We start from the raw sequence: 19,276 nt of genomic DNA, 5'->3' as shown, positions 1-19,276 counted from the left end.
AGTTTTCACATTTTCCACCAGGCTATCATGATCAGCTTCTACTAAATTAGCCTGCTGGCCTTGAAATCTGTTGCTTGGGAATTATGATTTTGTCAAGATGAATACATTTTCTTATGTTTAATATATGGTCATTAAATTTCAAACCAGTCAACTTAGCTTTAACAGAGCAACGAGATAAGCTTTCAGTTATTTTTCAGTTATTATTTCCATGGACTATGCTCTGTTTATAAAAGGAGATGTTGTCTTGATTGGAGAAGCTGTTTTATTTTGTATGTAGATTTCAGGGGTTACTTTTCCTGCGGAACACATGAGGGCAGCAAAGGACTTCTGCAAAGTTGCAAACTATGCAGCTTTCATTTTTATTTTAATTAAATAAATCTCAAACAAATGAGCAAAAACCCCCTATCCTATTTTGGGAAAACAGATTTATCTCAGATGGATTTGGATTAAAAATTCTGTACAGCATAGCAAGAGGAAAAGGTGTCTTTCTCCTGGATTTGCCCTCTGCGTACTAAGTAGATGTGTCAATTTATTTTGTTCAAGAGAAGAGAGTGTTAGAAAAGTCAGCATCTTGTCTGATGACTGGCTCAGGGAGAATAAAGTGTAATGAACAGTCAGTAGGTGACTGACAGCCAAAGTGTTTCAGAAGGCTTTATTTTTCCAGTGAACTACCATGCTATTAAAGCACTTTGTGCTTAGATGAACAAAATCACACCAAAGTACATAGAGAGCTGTGTCTGTAGGCATGCAGTCCTTGCTCTGTTTTGAATTACTCCAGTGTAAATTTAGCTATGCTTCCTTAAGATAAAAGAAAATACACTTGTAAAAATAATACCAGATTCAGACCTGTAAAATAAATAGAGTACAAAGGCATTAGCTTTTTTTTTTGTTTGTTTGCTCTGGGGTTTTCATTTGGTTGGGGTTTCTTAAAGGCTTTATAGATATAGTTCTTATTGCTTCATTGACACAGGTAAGCCATATATTAGTGACACTAGTCACAGCAGACAGGTGATGAAAATCTTTTTATGCTTTTTTGTTGTTGTTGTTTTGGTTTTTGTTTTGTTTTGGTTGGTTGGTTGGTTTTCGGGTTTTTTTCTCAGAAACTCTGATTTAGAATTTTATAATTGTCAATGCTTATTTTAAAATATATTTTAATGAAATTTTACGTATCTCTAATAACCATTCTGGCTATTCATTAGAAGTATTTGATAAGCTGAAAGAATGCATGCTAAAGGAAGAAACAATAATGAACATACATTTAGGAACCTCTAAACTCATTGTAAGATATTTTCTTTAAATGAAGATATTCCTTTCTTAAGAGAATTTGCTTCTCATCAGTTGCAAAACACTTATATCTAAAATTTGTCATAATATAGTAGTGTAATTAGTGGGAGAATTTTTATAGTATTACAGGGTCAGATTGAAAGAGCATGTTAATATTTACTAGTCAGGTTTTTTTTTTTTTTTCCCTTCCTCCGGTGATTTTTGCATAACTGTTTGAAATAGTTAATTGAGTCTTGTTAGACAGCCTAGCTTCAGTGCTCTATGGCCTCTCTGTTTATAATTATCATAGCGAACAGGGCAAAATACAATAAATTACTTCTGAGTTGAAGACAGGTCTGCTGAGGATGGGTGCTGCTGCTGCTAAGGGCAGTAACAAGATGTATTAATAGACCTTTGGATAGGAGGGAAAACTTTATAGTGCTTTGGTTGGTATCTACATAGCAGCAGTTTGGACTTGTGCCTTTTGCATGCATACATGATGTTTAACACATGGAAAATAAATCCATTTGTATTGTGCAGTCCTCAGCCTCAGAGAGGAATAATCTCAATCCACCAGATGGAGCTGAGCACCTTTTCTTAAAAAGATTTGTTGGGAAAAAATATTTCAGGATAAGTCCAAGGATTTGGTTATTTTAAGACCTGGTAGAGATCTTGTTTCCTAATATAGTTACACTGGTAAGAATTTTTAAATGTAAGCAAAGCAAATGAGAATTGCATTTGGGATGAAATCTGTTCCTGCTTAAGCCAATTTAAGGGGTAAATAGGTGGTGATAGGTGGTGTTGCTGTAGCCCTGCCTTTGCCTTTTTTGAACTTCAAAAGGTTCTTCCCTGCTCATCCCTCCAGCCTGTGGACATCTTTCTGAAGGGTTGCACAGCGCTCTGGGGTATTGGCCACTCCTCCCAGCTTTGTGTTACCAACAAAGTTGCTGTGGAGGCCTCTACCCCTTCATCCAAGTCATTAATGGATAAGTTAAAGAATACTGAACCTCGTATCAACGCTTGTGAGACACGACTAGTTACAAACCTCAAACTAAACTCCGTACCACTGATCACAACCCTCTGAGACCTGCCATTCAACCAGTTCTCAGTCCGCTGCAGTGTGCACTTGTCCAGCCTGCACTTCCCGAGCTTGCCTATGAGGATATCATGGTTAAAAAACCAAGGATATCAGTGTTAAAAACATTGCTGAAGTCCTCTGTTTTTGAGTGGTGGTGCAAATGTACCTAGGGAAGTTCTATGTATGCTTCATTCCATTTTGCCTGTGTATGCCGTGTCTGACTAGAAGACCAAAGCTTGAACTATTCCATTTTTAATCCTTTTTACTTCTATCCATTTTAACTTTTATTGTATATTCCAATATCCATTTACTTCTTGGTGTTGTTTTGGGTATGAAGCTGTCTACAGGCTTTGGTTAAGATGTGGATGTGCATTTGAACAGATGAACATGTTTGAATCAGACAGTAAATATTAATATCGAAGACTTTATAAATGTTTTGAGTTAAGATAGAAGGCACTTAAAGCATGAATTTGCTAATGAAGAAATACCCCCTGGATATTAATTAATTATATGCTGGAAAAAGTTCCTTACCTCTTAGCAAGTGAAATTAACTGGATGACAGATTAGGGTGTTTGACTTTATTTCTTTCACTCCACTAGAAACCCTTCCTTATTCTGAGCTATTTGCTGTTCAGTTATAAGAATTGACTTTTCTATTTAGAAAGAAAAAAGTGCAGTAGTAATGTATCATATGTACCTACCTTCTGATAAAATTTTGGAGGTAAAGGTAAAAATTATTTTGTTATGCAGAAAGACAAAATGCTTTAGGAGTCATAAAGGTTGCCTTTCACTTAGGTTAATGTAATCATCTTATAAATTGGACTTTGAATGTGTTTTGAAGTTAGGAATTCATAGGATAATAAATTATGCCTGTAAGGAACTCAGTGCTGGGGTTGTAGTTGTCTATGTGACTTTTGGACTTATATTGTTATTTTAACATAATTTCAAATAAATGTTGACTGTTCAATTAAGCTCATGCTTGTTTTAAGTAAACAAAAGTATAGGTTCACTGTAGTCCCAGTGGTGGATTTAGATGATGTAAGCCAGGAGGAGCTCCGTTTGAGTGTGGAATTATAGTGATGTGAAATTAATGCCATGGTGAGCACAGCTGAGACTTGTATATTTATCTTAGTTATGGACTTTGAACTTGTTTCTACAGCTTGTCAGGGGAAAGGGAGAAATCCTATTACCGCTTCTAGCTTTCTTCTTACAAACCAGTACTGTCGGCCTCCTGTGTAAGGCCATACATGGCAGTGCAAGTAGAGTTTCCCAGACGATTAAATTACCCTGTTTTGAAAAAATTAGATGATGTCAGGAACTGTTGCACAAAGAAAAAAGTTCCATTAATTACTTGAGTATTTATTGTATTTGGGGCAATTTAAAACATAATGAGAGTTTACTTCAACCTTTCTCTGTTAGCAGAAGTTAATCCTGGTTTTAAAAGGGTTGTACCAAGTCTTTGGGTCTTAAGATCTGACTTGTTTTGTTTCATGAGGATACTGAGCTTCTCTTCTAATTTTCCCAGGAAGTAGAAACTATATATGTCATGTAAGACAGTTTCTTAATGGTGTAGTTAGCATTCTCTGTTCTATACCTCATAGCTTCTAATGTATAGCTGAGCACAAAGGAGAATTGGAGAGGCAATTTCTTTTGAAAATCCTGATCATGGCAACTGTTACATGTTACCTTCTAAAACAGAAAACTTTCTCATATCTCAACTTTTCCTCAGAATATTGAGAACTTGTTCAATCTAGAGATCATTGAAAGCGTCATCCTTTAAAAAAGACTCAAGAAGTACATTCTGGTTTTACAAAAAGCCTTTGACATTATCATTTTTCTCATAAGTTTTTTTTTATTATGTGTTTTGATTACCAGGCTAACCACGTACACAGCATCTTCACTGTGTTTGCTGCCATAGCTGAGTATCTGAAGACTATGAAAACACAGTGTAGTAGAATTTGAAGGAAAGTAATATATATTTAATATTACATGTAAAGGGTTTAACATCTAATATTACACCTACATTTAAGATTCAGTTAAAATTAACAGCATTAAGTAATTTTTTTTTGTTTTAACAACAGTTGTTAAATAGATTGAGGTATTTCTTAAGGGAGTATATTGTCTGAAGAAATAAATATTTATATAGAAGATGCTCAAGCTAAAATTGTGTGAAAGCTTTTTATACTTTGGGCCTGTCAGTCCCATCTAGATGTTTGAGTTACCAGCATGTCACTGAATTTTAATACTGCTGGTGAAACATGGTGTCTTAACTATGTTTTTTGTCTTTGTGTGGTCGTTTCTGAAGCACATAGACATGATATTCATGGGCAGATGTGAATGTGTGGCTGAGATCAGTACATGCTCTGGCTTCTCTAAGAGAAGCAACAGGTTCTGCTAGTTGTTCATGGTGTGTTGCCATTTGCTCTGAGTAGAGCACTGCTCTTCACTGACAGGTTACCATGTACTTAGCATGTGTGTTACTATGTGTGTAGCATTTTTATTTTGGGGCTGAGATGCTTATCCTTCTTTTGAACTTAACAGAATTTCTTTCTGGGGTGGGTAAAGTAGTTGTAGTTACCAGGCTACCTAGAGCCAACACCAGGCATGCTGCTTCTTTTGGTTGACCATGAGCATACAACAAGGTTAATATTTTCTGTGCTCAAAACATAAACAGTTTGTCTCATTGAGTTAGTCATGCTTAAGTATTTGAGATGATTGAGAACTTAGGGAAATTAAATAATGTACAATTTGAGCTGAGGAAAACTGCAGATGTTTGGACTATGATTCTTAGCCCATTATACTTAATTTTGATTTTAAGAAGAGAGGATGTTTTCAGTTAAACCCACCATTTATTCCCAGCCAAAATGAATGCAAATACAGTATTAAGTCCTCCTGAATTTTATTTCACATTTGTAGGCTGCAGAAGGAAATGAACACTGATGAGCACTTAAAAGTTTTTTATTATATACCTTTTCGATCTAGTTTTTGGAAGAATACACACTACCTGAAATGTCATCTGTTTAAAGCGCAGACTGGCCCTAGAAATTAAATGGTTGAGATGTTACTTGCCTTAACAATTTCTTGTGATTTGGAGCCAATGTTATGGTGAAATGTGTGCAATTAAAAAGGAAGCTAACTGCTGTGGCAAGAGGTGCTTACCTAAGCCCAGCTTCAAGAGCTTTCAAGAACTCATTTTCCCCTGGCCATTTTGCACTCTGCCCATGCTCATTATATGGGCAGTCTGCCTTAAACAGTGCTGGGTAGGGTTCAGTGCTGAGTTTGAATTACCACTTTATAAAGAGTATATTAGTTTGGAATCTGCAACCACACTGCTCTAGTTGTACCCTGTGAACTTGTCTTTGCCATGTGATAGGCAGCCTATGAAGCAGAAATAGTATGCTTATCAGCAAAGCAAATGTTGAGTGCACTTTTCCTTAAGACTGGTCTTACAGCTGTGGGAGAACTTTATTCAGAGATCCTTAATTTTGAATCTGCATGGGTTTGGGTTAATTTTACTCCTTTGTTTGAATTTTATTAAAGGGAATTTAGTAATTCTTATTCTTCTGTTTTGCTGAGTGTGATTCTTCATAGTCAAAGGTGTCCTTTGGGTCATGCAGCAGATGGGGAGCAGAAGAGGTAGCCAGCTGGGCAGGGATAGACAGGGAGACAGTGCAGGAAAGCATAGCTAGGGAAATGACCAGAAAGCCATGATTTCCGTGTAGGCCTGTCCTGGCTGTATTTCCAGTGCATTGCACAAAAGGAAGTGAATCCACTAGAGTGGGGTGACTTTATACCTTTATAGTGTTAAAAAAAAATATGTTCTTCATGGAGTCAAATACATTGGAGAGGGAGTGCCTTTCTGGAAAGGATCTCCCCTTCAAGATTCCTAGTTATATGCTGCAGCAGCCAGGGCTGACTGTGGACTGGGCAGCCACCCATGTCCCTGTTGAGCAGCTGGTGCAGCCATACCGTGCTCAAGAGATATCAGGTGAAATGCAGACAAAAATGGAGATATTAGTTGTTTTATTTGGCTGTTGGGAGAAAAGGCTCATACTTTTCTCATTTCCCTGATAGATTTTCCTTTTGATAAAGGTGTTGACCATTTTAAGGACCACAAAGTTAAGCTTAATGACATCTCATTTGAAAGCCAAGTATGCACTGTGCTGTTTTCCATGTTAATTAGAAGAATATTCCATAAGACTGTAGTGTTTTGGTCACCTTTTTATTCTAGTCATCTTGGAAAGGGATGATTTTGTTTTCCAACCTCTTGCAAGTCACAATAAGAAAGAAGACAAAGACCAGCATCTTCTCTGCTTGCTATAAATCCAAGCATAGCTCTCTTCTAAAGTGTGGATATAATGCCTAACTAGAATTGAAAGATATACTGCACGTGAAAACTTGATAAGTCATTGATAAGTTGCACACCTCTCTGGCATGCCTGATTAGCCTTCCTTAAATTCATTGGAAAGCTCTCAAGTGGGTTTTAGCCTCTGACTGCTTTTTTTTCAGGACTAGTCCTACAGTTATTGAGTTACCACCTCTGGGGACTAGGAAGAGAGTCTAAAAACATGATAAAAATCTAAGAATTTCTCCATGGATTGCCAAGTGAAATATCCCTACTTGATTCATTGAGCAACAAATGACAGATTGTTGAAGTTGTTTTCAGTAATTGTAAAGAAGATAAAATGGTTTGAATACAAGCTTAGCACTTGAATACTGATTAGTCATCAGAGATGACTCAAGTTTTGACTTCGCAACTTAGTCCTTACCTGGTTCTCTTTGATTTTGTAACCATTCTGAAGACTGAAAATATCAGGACAGAAGCTGTATCAGTAACCAAAATGCAGTACTAAATAGGGTGCTCAATGAGTTTCACTGAGCAATCTTATGTTCTACTAGTAAGAAAAAAATCTTGAAGATAAATGGTCCCACTACTTTAGGAAAGAAATAATTGAAAAGGATGATTAATTTTTGAATTCTTTTCACTTTCATTTTAAATAAATTACTGTAGGGGCAGTGAAGAATTTCTTCACATGTAATGAGTTGATGAATTGTGATGGTCTAGAAATGGTTTTAATTTATTTTGGATAAGTACATTTTATCAAATTAAAAGTTAGTAATGCATTTTCTAACAGTCTTTCAATAAACAAAGAAACCTCACTGGGACTGGTTTTATAAATGCTGTTTGTAAATTATTTATCTTCACCTCACTCTTTGAGTGCTTTGTTCAAGAATTAAGTTCAACTTTTACCTAATATTATTTCAGGCAGACAAACAATTAATGCATGTGAGTCAATGAATTATGGACAAAAGACATTCCTTTGCTGAACAGCTTTAATCTGATTAAAAGATATTTAATGAACTGTATGTAGTATTTCTATTACCACCTTTGAAAATACTATAAGCAGTTTTACTTTTCTGCACTGCACATACCTAGCAATAGTCATTCCCACAGAGGAATTTAAAGCACTGTAATATCTTCATTGTATTAAAGAGTTAATTTACATAAGAAATTAAAAAATTCTTCATTTGAGTGGAACATAAAGATTGGGACTGAATGACAAAATTTGACCTTAAAGAGTCTTCAGACTTAGTTGTTTGGGTGGAACTTTTGAAAATCATGATTTAAAGCCTGTGGAGAACCTCTGTCTCACCAAATTCTAGTCCTGAGGCCTCTTGCATCTCTTCTAAACACAAAACTTACCAAATGGTTTACTATGGAGTTAATGTACTATAAATTAACTATAAACCCATAAGGATCAAAAGTAAGGTTTTACAAAAGTACTGGAATAGTATATAATTTCATCAACTGTCAGCTAATTGTCATGAACCATTATCTAAAGGAAAACTGAAGTGCCCCAGCTAACAGTATAGTATCTTGGGTTTTATGGAGACATTGAGGTGTTGTAGAATACTGTATATAGATAGAGGTGCTCCTTGAAATAGATTTCTGTGTAACTGTTCTGCCAGTGAATTAGTTGCATTCAAATGTAACTTAATATCAAGGAATAATGATAGAGTGTCCTAATCTTATCTTCCAGTAATTTTTCTTCAGTCAAAATCTGCTGTACCATGTAAGAATGTAGCTGTTTAAGGGGACGTTTCAATGGGTAACTGAAAAAAAAACAGCAGTAAAAAGGTTTTATTATTCTTGTGCTGTTACATGTTAACTTTCCTGAAAACAGCTACCTAACTGGAGAGCTAAAGCTGTCAGGGGACTTGTGTGCCTTATTTTCAGTCAAAACCAACCCTCTCTCAGTTTGAAGCCATTCTTCCTTGTCCTATCCCTACATGCCCTTGTAAACACTACCTCTCCAGCTCTCTCGCAAGCCCCCTTTATGTACTGGTAATGTCTCTGCTTTAAAAGCCTTGCTTGATCAAGCAGAAAAAAGAAAAAGCAACAGAAAACCCCAAACACACTAAACTCTCAAGTTTTTTTATTTTTGATTCTGATCAGTTAGCTCTTTTTGTCCCTCAAGTCCTCTAAAAGTTGATTATACCCAGTTTCTGTGATCAGCAAGTGAACTTTGTGACAGTGTTTCTTATATTGTGTCAAGCTTCATATCTGAACTTCAGATTTAACTAAAATTGACTTGTTTTTTTTTGTTTGTTTGTTTGTTTTTTTTTTTTTCTATTCTAGATCTATATTATACCTGCTTCAAAAAGAAAAACCTTAAGGGTGGCAACTCAAATTTCCATCTTCAGTTTCCTCCCGGTGAAATAGGTGTAGATTTCAAAGAGACTGATGCATCTACAAATATGTACAGAGTAAGAATGACCAGAAGGCACTATTTCTAGTTGTACTTCTTCAGTCTCACAGATAAGTATGACTACTGGAGAGATTTATCTGACTATGTAGCTCTTAATATGCCATGTCCCAAGAGCTGTGACTTCCACTTTTGTTATTACCTGTGCTGCCTGCTGATGCACAGAGTTCTGTGTGGGTTAGGACTCTGAAAACTCTCCTGGTTCAACAGCCTGTAGTATCACATCTCAGATGCTGCCCTGTTATCCCTTTCCATATTCCCCTGTTTCACTCAGTGTTGTTCTGCTGTTGTTCTAATGAGGTGGTTAGTAGGGTTCCTGAGTCTATACCTGCCTCCACAAAAATCAATTGTCTCAGGATGGCAGTTCTTAAAATGGATTTGTTTTATTAAGTCAACACCATAATTATGAGTGCCTTTACCACTGCCACAATCTCATTAACTTTTCTTGCTGTTGGAATAGAAATATAGAGTGTTATGAAAATTTAGAGTGTTCTGAAATAGGTAAGCAAGTTAACAGAAGATGAAAGTAACAAGAAAACTATAGAGTTTATTACTATTCTACTTCCTTGAAACGTGGTTGTCTGTAGAACCTTGTTAGCTAGAGCAGATATTGAAACAGAAACAACTGACATTAGATGGGTGTTACATAATATATAAAATAGTGTGTGTGATAAAAGTTGTAGGCAAGGAAATGACTTAAAGCTGTGATAGGGTAAGTTCAGACTGGGTATTAGGAAAAAGTTCTTTACTGAGGGGTTGGTCAAGCACTGAAATAAGATCCCCCGGGCAATGATCATGGCCCTAAGTCTGTTGGTGTTAAAAAAGTGTTTGGATAATGCTCTTGCATATAAGGTTTAACTTGTCCTGTGTGGATTCAGGAGTCAGACTTGATGATCCTTGTGGGTCCCATTCACATATATTCTATGGATATTCTACAGTTCTATGTGTGCACACTGTTGAATTTTCTCCTGGAACTTTTGTCTTCTCAAATCCTTATATTATCACTAGTCTGTAATACATTTCAGAGTACTCCGTGCAGGGATTTTCTGTTGTCTTGTTTGTGCCTCTGTAACATATCATAGTTAATCCAGAACACAGTTACATATAAGATGGCAAGAGAGTGATATGTTTTTTTCATTTTTAAGAGGAGGTAAAAAGAAGTAGAAGTCAGCATTGTGTGACCATTCTACTGTCTTTCGATAGTTCATGTGTCCATAGTTTATTGTTGCAATTATTCCCCAGTGCTGCCTTAGAATTGTTTTATTAAGTCTTCATAGAAGCTCAACTGTGGTCACAAAAAGTTGTGTTTTAGCACTAAAAAACAGTTTCAAGACTAGTGTCTGCAACAAATAGAGTCAAGATCTTGGGAGACTCTTTCTGGGATGACTGACAGATTTCTATCTTTGATAAAACCAGGAAACATATCTTGCTAAAATGATAGTGTTTCACTCCCATTGTTTACAGATGTATAGGAACATAGGCTGTAAAGGAGCAAAGAATTAGGCATTAGGTTCTGATACTAGGCTGGTAACATCATTCTAGTCCTGTTTAGTTACCTCAGGAAATTACAGTATCAAATGCTTTGCAGCTTACATTTATTTTTCCAAAGCAAATTTTCCAGTGTTTTGTGTTGTATATTGTTCCAACTGTTGCTTACGGATACATTGATATTTATATTGAGGTGAACAGTGCAAAGCAAATGAGATGAAGATTTGGTGTCTGCTCATAATAAGGCAGTACTTCTAACCCTTTCTTCCACAGAATAATGTGACTTAATTTAGTGGTCAGACACTCAAGGGCATGGAAGAAATCGTTTTTCTGAGCCAAATGAAGATTAAAAAAAATATTGCTTTCTGTACAGCACATATCAAAGGACCAGAAAAATCAAAAGAGGAAGTAAATTATAGTGTGTTCAAAAAAAAAGAGTCCCAAATGCTTATTTTGTGGCTGAAAGGTGATATTACAAGATTGCTCAGGTTAGTGTAACCTTAGAGCATTGAGAGGTGACTCATAGCAATCTTTTCCTAGCTTCCTACCAGCGTGAACAAGAGTCCAGGATTTATGAGGTGATACACAGTAACCTTGTTTTCTGCCAGCACTGTCTTGGCCTTGCTTGAAAGTCAAAGTTGTTCCTTGGCTAATGAAAAGGTTTGGTTGGCCTTTTGTGCTTCTGTTTTATGCTAGAGTAGAGCAATAAACAGATCTCGCCTGGTTCGCTGTGAAGAGTTATGACAGTGTGAAGTGCTCAAGTATGAGATACTGTAGCCCAGATGCTCTTAAAAATGTATGCAATGAAGATGAGTTTACTGTCTACAAGAATCAAATTACAACTGTGCAGTCTGGAGACCTGGAACTGCACAAAATAATTTAGGTGCCCCTGTAGACAAGCTGAACACGTGAAAATGATGTATCCTCTCAGTAAAGAAGGCCAGCTGCATACTAGACTAATAGCAAGGGGACAGAGAGCAAGTGGAGGGAAGTTTATTATTATTTCCCTCTGGTGCTTGTGAGGCAGCATCTGAAAAAAGTATTCAGTTTTGGGCTCCCCAGTACAAGGGATGCAGAGTTATATTGGAGTGAGTCCAGAGAAAGGCCACTGGAACAAATTATATGCAAAGAGAGGCTGAGAGAGCTGGATTTGTTTAGCCTCAAGAAGGGAAGATCCTGTTGCTGTCCTCAGTTATCTGATGGGCAGTTACAGAGAAGATGGAGCCAGACTTTTCTAGTAGGTGAATAGTGACAGAACAAGAGGCATCAGAGAGAAGTCAGAATGAGGTAAATCCAATTAAATAGTAGAAAAACTGTTTTACCTTTAGGGTGGTTAGACATTAAATCTGAGAGCAGTTTTGTAATCTCCGTCTTCAGAGATATTCTGAACTTGAGGAGATCACCTCAGCTAGTCAAACTTGATCTCCTGAGAGCTTTTCAATCTGTATTAACCACTGATTCTTATTTTGTAGTCTGCCAGATGTGGTAGAAAATTTTACTCATAGATACTATTCTACAAAAGGTTTGCCTTGAGGAGATATTTCAAAGCGATCTGAGGTACTGATTGTGGAAGCTCATTCCTACCTCAATAAAATGTGTCCTTTATTTATCAGAGCACACTAGAGTGAAAAAAATGTTCAGTCACTGTTGTTTGAGCCAATAGCTCCATTTCTTTCCAGATAGCCATGAGAGAGAAAATGACCTTCTAACACTGGATAAATTCAGGAGGTCTGCTGCTTGTCTCAGTGTATGCCTTCAAACTTCTTTGGCTTTCACCAGAAAGTAGGTGAGTTCACTTACTCCTGTATTGAAGTTGACCTGGTAGTATAACAGACCAACTGGACTTTATTACTATGTTTTCCCTTAAAATTTGTGATGGTCTCTTCTATCAAACAAGATACTCTGTTGCTAATGTTTTTGTTTTGTTTTGTGGTTTTTTTGTTTGTTTGGGGTTTTTTTTGTAACAATGTAACAAGCACTTAAATCTGTAGAGTTTAAACCTTTTGCCATGTTATGGATTAAAACATGGGGTTTGAATTGGAATATGTGGGTTATTTGTCCTTTTCAGACTGGCAAGGACAGAAGAAAATCCCATAACATGATTCAGTAGTTATGCTCCAATAGGTACATAATACCCATAGGCTGATGGCGAAAACTGTTATGCAACTTGATACTGTGCTTCAGCCCATCAGAATCTTCTCCTCTTGTTTACTGCTTCTTCTCACAGGAAAGGAGAGCTTTTGTGCTTGTGCCTCTTTTGGTGAAGACTTCAGTCTCAATGAAAAGATTACCAGGTTTCTATCTTACGAAGTAATTAATTTCTTGCATACAAAGCCAACATAATACTTTTTAATGTTCACCTAATAATAGTCTTTGTACGTTTTGACAATAACAGGATTATTTAATTTGTTGTTTAAGGCTACAAAGGTTAAATCTTCTGAATTGTTTATTTGCTATTCATAGGCACACCTGAGATTTCAGTTACTATTTTTTCACAACAGTTAAAATCAGGGCAGGGAATAGCTAAAAGAAAGATGACTGTTTTTTGGTTTGGGGTTTTGGTTTTTCTAACTATTTGCTAACACATTTTTCTAAAGAGAGTTGAAGGTAGTGGTGTTCATGTCACAGATGACAGTCATGTCCACAGCATTTGTACGTGGGAGATCTAATAAAGATGAGGAAAACTAGATATGAAAAGGGACAAAATTCATTAACCTACCTTAGCAGAATAACTTACTATGTTAGTGAACAGGTTATCATAGTATCATCTGATGTAATGAGCAATTTGTCATGTAACCAAGGTGAATACTAATACTATATTCTGTCTGTCCTTGTTTGTTTTAAGCAGAAAAGAGAAGGTAACTGTAATTAAGGGGGAACTTTTTAGTTTGAGCTGTTTGGAGAGCTTTAGTGTTGTTGTATATGAAGCATATGTCATTCTGGTGATTCCAGCCCCCATTTCATTTGTTTGTTTGCTTGCATATTTTCACAAAGAGTTATTTTTGTACTTGGTAGCTAACAGATTACTCCTGGTTTAACAAGGGATGGGAAACAGTTTGTTTATATATTTTTGACTGAAATACTCTTAAAATTCTTGGTGCCTTTGTTTCTAAACATTTTAATTCGCTTGCATATTATAAATATCTATTTTTGTGGTTATTAAACTAAGAACGTGTTATTTCCCAGAACTTCAGTCTCTTCTGTTGCAAACAAAATTGCAAAAGAGGTCTTTTTGCCAAATCATGCCCCTGGCTATATTGATTTATTTAGAAATGTAACATTGTTCAAAGTATGCTTACATTTAGTTCACAGTGTTGCAGAACAGTTATGAACCAAATTCATGTTGTGCTACAATTTGTGCAAATACAGAGACACTAAAGAAGATTTTGGCTTCAAGATTAACTTATGTGAAAGGAGTATAAAAAAAGTAGATCACTTCTGGCCAATAAATATAGATCTCATAATATTTTTCACATAACGGCAATTACTTTTATTTTAGTATTTTCTCCAGTATTCATCAAACACAAGTAGGAGGCTTTAGATCACAGCTTCACAGTCTTAGGCCCAGTTTTGTAACTTTTCACGTATCTACCTTTATTTTTTCTCAGTGGTTTATTAATAATTCAGTTAAATTCTAAAGGTTTCATAGTGTATGAAGCACTATATACTTCAGAGCTATTCATACTATCGGCACTAGATAATTTTCATCAGCTATCTTAGTCAGTTGTTGAGCATGATGACTTTACAGTGTTGACTTTTTAAAGTAGCTGAGAGGAGGCGTTATGAATGTTTTGTGGATTCTTGAGATATTTATCTATTTTTTCTGATTCTAAATTGTATCTTCATCCATGCCCTTTAAACTGCAATGAGTGTGTTAGATAAAAAGAAAATGAAATGTCACAATCTGTCTTTTTATTCAAAATTCCCAAATGTAAAAAGAAATAGGGAGTGTAATTGTGAAAACAGTGTATTTGAGTGTGCCCAAGTGTAATGGGTTGACTCTAGCCAGCAGCTAAGCACCCACCCAACCTCTAATTCTCTCCCCCTCCCAGTGGGACAGAGAAGAGAATTAGAAGAGCAAAAGCTGAGAACTCGTGGGTTTAGATGAAGCAGCAAAGCTGCGTGTGCAAGCAGACAGTAAAATCAGAAATTTAACCACTCTGTTGGCAGGCAAATATCCATCCAATTCATGAAAAGGAAGGCCTCGCCATGCATAATGGTTACTTGGGAACATGAAAGCCATAACCACAAGCCCCATCCTCCTCTTTTCCATGAACTTTCATTGCAGAGCACAATGCCATATTGTAGGGAATGTCCCTTTGGTCAGTTTGGGTCCACTGTCCCAAATGTGTCCCTTTTCAACTCTGGCACACCTCTGGCCTACTTGGCAAGGTGGGCAGACTAATAAAAAGAAAACCACGATGCTGTAAAATACTGGTGTATTAATAGCACTGATTTAATCTCAAATCCAAAATACAGCATGATATGAGCTGTACAGGATTAACTCCATCCCAACCAGACCCAGCACACCAGGGAAGCCAGTATTTATTCTGAGGAATAGTTTCCTTTCTCCCTGTGATGAAGCAATTAACAAGAAAAAATATGAAGATATATATATACATTATATATATGATATCTCTTTAAAGCTCTACCTCTTTCTTGCTTAAGATATATTAGACTAAAAGGAGGGAACTGTACAAGCATGTATGCACTTATTAAAAAAATAATACCTTGATGAATTTTCTTGAGCTCTGTGACTGTACCACAATTAAGAAACTTAGACCATTTTCAGCGTTGCTGGTTTTTATTTATTTTACACCAAAATCAGTATTAGTTGTATGCTTACAAACTACACTAATTAAACATTGACATTTCACATTGTGAATTGCTTTCAGTTAATTTCATTTGGGATTATATATAATATTACATAGATTTGTATGGAATTTCTCAAAACAACAGATGAATGTTAAAAAAAAAATGAAACGATCGATTAATAAATGTTTTCCTAAAACTAACCCACTGAAGAATTTCTGACTCTCTGTTAGTACTAGCACCAAAGGAGGAAAAGAGAGAAAATAATGGATCAAATACTGTGCTTCTATGCATAAAGTTTTGTTTTTGTTTGTATATCCACTTTGTGGTAGAATAAACTTTTGCTTAGTTTAAAGGAGCAGGAAAGGTCAAGGATGTATATAAGGTATGACTTTTAATGCTTTCTCCGCTAACTGCACAGAAGTCCTGGCAGGAGACTGCCATGCATGACTTCTGTTGATACACAGTCACATTTCATGCTTGTAGATACTTTGTGTTTTCAAATAGGGGGCTAAGTCAGATCTTCCTAGAAATCCCTGGGAAAAAAAGTCGTCTTGGTGTTGTAAAGTCCATAATGCAGAGAATAGACTCTTAGCCTGTTTTAAGTCCCTCTCAGTTCTCACAAATACATTTTCTCACATAACTGAACCATTGTGTGGTTTCAGCAGTGAGTTTTGCCTCATTTTTGTAGCATCAGGTCTAGAAGTCAAGTAGAGGGTACATGTGGTCCATTTTTCTTGACTTCAGTGTTAATTTCTTTCCTGGGTTTACTTATTTGCTGAATTTCTCTCTGCTGCAGTTTTCTGTCTCTGTGAAAAGGATGTAATTTAAGACTATCCAGTGTCTCTCCAGACTGTTGCATGCAAACCAACATATAAGAAATCTAAGCCAGGTAAAATGTCTCATTGTCCTAATAACATTCCTTGTTAGGTTCCATCAAAACTAGTGCAGTGTTTGTCCAACATCAATGTAGTAACATTGTAATAGTAACTCAAGCAATTCCCTGAGATGATGATGAAAACTAATGCAAAAGCCATCTGAACTGTAAACCGTAAAGAACACATTTCAGGTGGCCATGCTTAATTGAGCCTTCAGTATTTAGGCAAAGAGTTGATTTACATACTTGAATATATTTTGCACCTTATTTGATCACTAACTAATCAGTGCATACAGATGACAATCAGATTTCTGATCTGAATACACAAATAGTACCTTGTGAATTCAATCAAGGGCTGTGAAGCTGCAGATTGGGAGCTTTACTGAGTTGGAGTGAAAAGTTATTAATAATCCTGTGATTATGAAAGTGGAGGAAGCAAGGTTTTTTTCATTAGTACTTTGAAAGGACGTGCTAATTTATTCACATGTGGAAGATATATTCGTGAGAAAGTAAAAATTGGCTGTGGACTGACTCCAACTCTGTATCCCAGTTTTTATTTTTAAACTTTAACTACAAGAGTGATATAAGTCTTATCACTTACTGAGGAACAAGTGAATGGAATAAGTACTTACAGTACTTTCAGAGTACTTTCAAAGTGCATTTCCCATTTCTCAGTCTTTCACCTTTCCTGAGGAAAGGAAAAGTTTGTGTAGACACAATGTGAAAGTGCCCACATGGTCTTGCATATTCCATAGATCATTGAGATTATAACACCATAATTGATTCTTGCTTCCTAATTGCTGTAAGTTTTGTTAGCAGTTAAAGAATCTGTATGGGTGTGTCTGAAATCCATCTTCAAACAAAAGTACTGATTCCAGTTGCTGTTTTCCTGTTTTTCTCCTCATTTTTAATTCTGTGTTAATAGTTGAACTGGTAAATTGCAGCTGAACAACAAGCCACCTTTTCCAAAGGGTACTTCAGTGTGCTGTACATTGTTGTACATGTTCAATCTTTTAACGTAACAAGTATCCTGAAAGCTCCTTCTATTTCCATATTTAAGTATGTAGAAGAGCTGTTATGTAATGTACACAGGTCCAAAAGAGCAAGATTCTTGGAAAATGTACTGATGCCTTGTAATGTAAGTTATTAGTAACACCTTGATTACCCTTTGCTTACCACTGGATAGTTCAACTCTGATTAAAATGTCCAAACTAAAATTCCTTGAGTCCTGAATTATAGAGACAGGAATATCTATAGAAATATCAAGACCAGGTTGAATGGGGCTCCGAGCAATCTGATCTAGTAAAAGGTTTCCCTGCCCATACCAAAGGGTTTTGGGAATTCAGTGGTCTTCAAAGTTCCTTTGAACCCAAGCCGTTCTATTATCTATTAAAATATCCAAACAATTTTATATGATCTTAAGAACAAGTTTTAGAACCATATAAAGAACTCAGTTAACTTTTATGGTGGAAGAAAGGCCAAGTTCTATGTTTTTATGCACTATAACATATTTTTTGTATTTGGGGAAAATTGGTATTTCTTTATTCCCTATAGTTAGGCATATTTGAAAGTCTGTGAAGTATTATAGGCTTTGGAGTTAATAAGAAGGGAGATTTAAGTTCAATGGAGATGAGACCTAACAGCAGTTTGTGTGAGAAAAGCATGGATCAGTGAATATTTTATAATCCAGATACCTTGTCCAGCCCATTACAATATTGATTTGAAGGGGCAGAGGAATCTGTAGTAATTCTACTAGTGGGATGAAGTTGAATATTTAGATTACTGTTACTGTCAATATTTCTTCAAACATTTCTATATTCTCTTGTAAAACATTGCATTTTTGTTTTGTATGTCAACAGTTTTTGAGAGTGAGGTGCATTCAATTGCTTTACTTATCAGTCATGCAAGTAGCATTTTTAAAAAAGGTTCTTAAATATGTTGTGACTTGTATAGTTTCTTTTCGTTTTCAGTCTTCTTGTTCAGTGGTCCATAGTTATTTCAGCCTTCAAAGTTATTTCTCTCCATGAATGTTGTCTACTATAAAGCTCAAACTATTGAACTATCAGCAGACTTCTCCCTGAAAATGATTAAATTTCAGAACTCTGTTCTTTCAAGGAACTTGACCTCTAACTGGCTTGACCTTCGATTGACTCCCCAGCTTGCTTTGTACTTAACTGAAAGTTTTGTGATGGTAAGACCATTAAGCATGCAATTTCCTTTCCCTCTGAAATATTATCTACATTGGCAAAAGCCTTCATACAAGCATATTTATATGTGCAAAAAGTCACTGTTCAAGGGAAAACACTGATGTTGCTTGTTGCACTAGGGTATTCATTAAACATGAGGCAGTGATAAAATTAAATGGCCTCTACATATCTCTTATGACTAGTGAGGTTTTAATCCAGCATTGTAATCCTGGCCAGTATTTTAATACTTGTGTATTTTACTGAAAAGATGCATTTGATATGCAAGTTATGTTTTTGTTATCTTTTATGTTGCGAAACAAGTTGCTGCTGATTTTTAACTGATTTTTTAACTGCGTAGCTAGAAGTTTACTCAACAGCAACTTATAAAACAATTTTTAATGTAAAAATTGTAAGATAAATGGGTTTTATATTTTTTTAATTTCATTTGCTTTCTTTTTAGATGGAGTAATCAATTAGAATAAGGCAGCTTTTTAAAGTAATGAGATTTTCTTTCATCAGAGTAGACTTTTTTAAAATAAATCATTAATCTGGTAGTTAAAGCACTGATTAAGAATATTCTTTGAGTCGCATTCCTTTGTCTAAATTTGATCTAGGAGAGAGGCTATTATAAAAGAGGTTGATAAACCTATTTATTATTAAAAAATAATATCGCTGATATCTTGTATATCCTTTGCTATTCATCATCTCTGCTCCATTTTGCTTATTTCACCTAGCCTTTCAAACTCTGAGATAAATTTTTTAATATTAATAACTGGTTTAATATTTTACTTTTTCATAACTCAAGT

Source organism: Corapipo altera, unplaced genomic scaffold (genome assembly GCF_003945725.1).
Source record: "Corapipo altera isolate COAL_440 unplaced genomic scaffold, ASM394572v1 22b, whole genome shotgun sequence".
In the NCBI taxonomy this organism is placed as follows: Eukaryota; Metazoa; Chordata; class Aves; order Passeriformes; family Pipridae; genus Corapipo; species Corapipo altera.
This window is presented reverse-complemented; position numbering follows the sequence as displayed.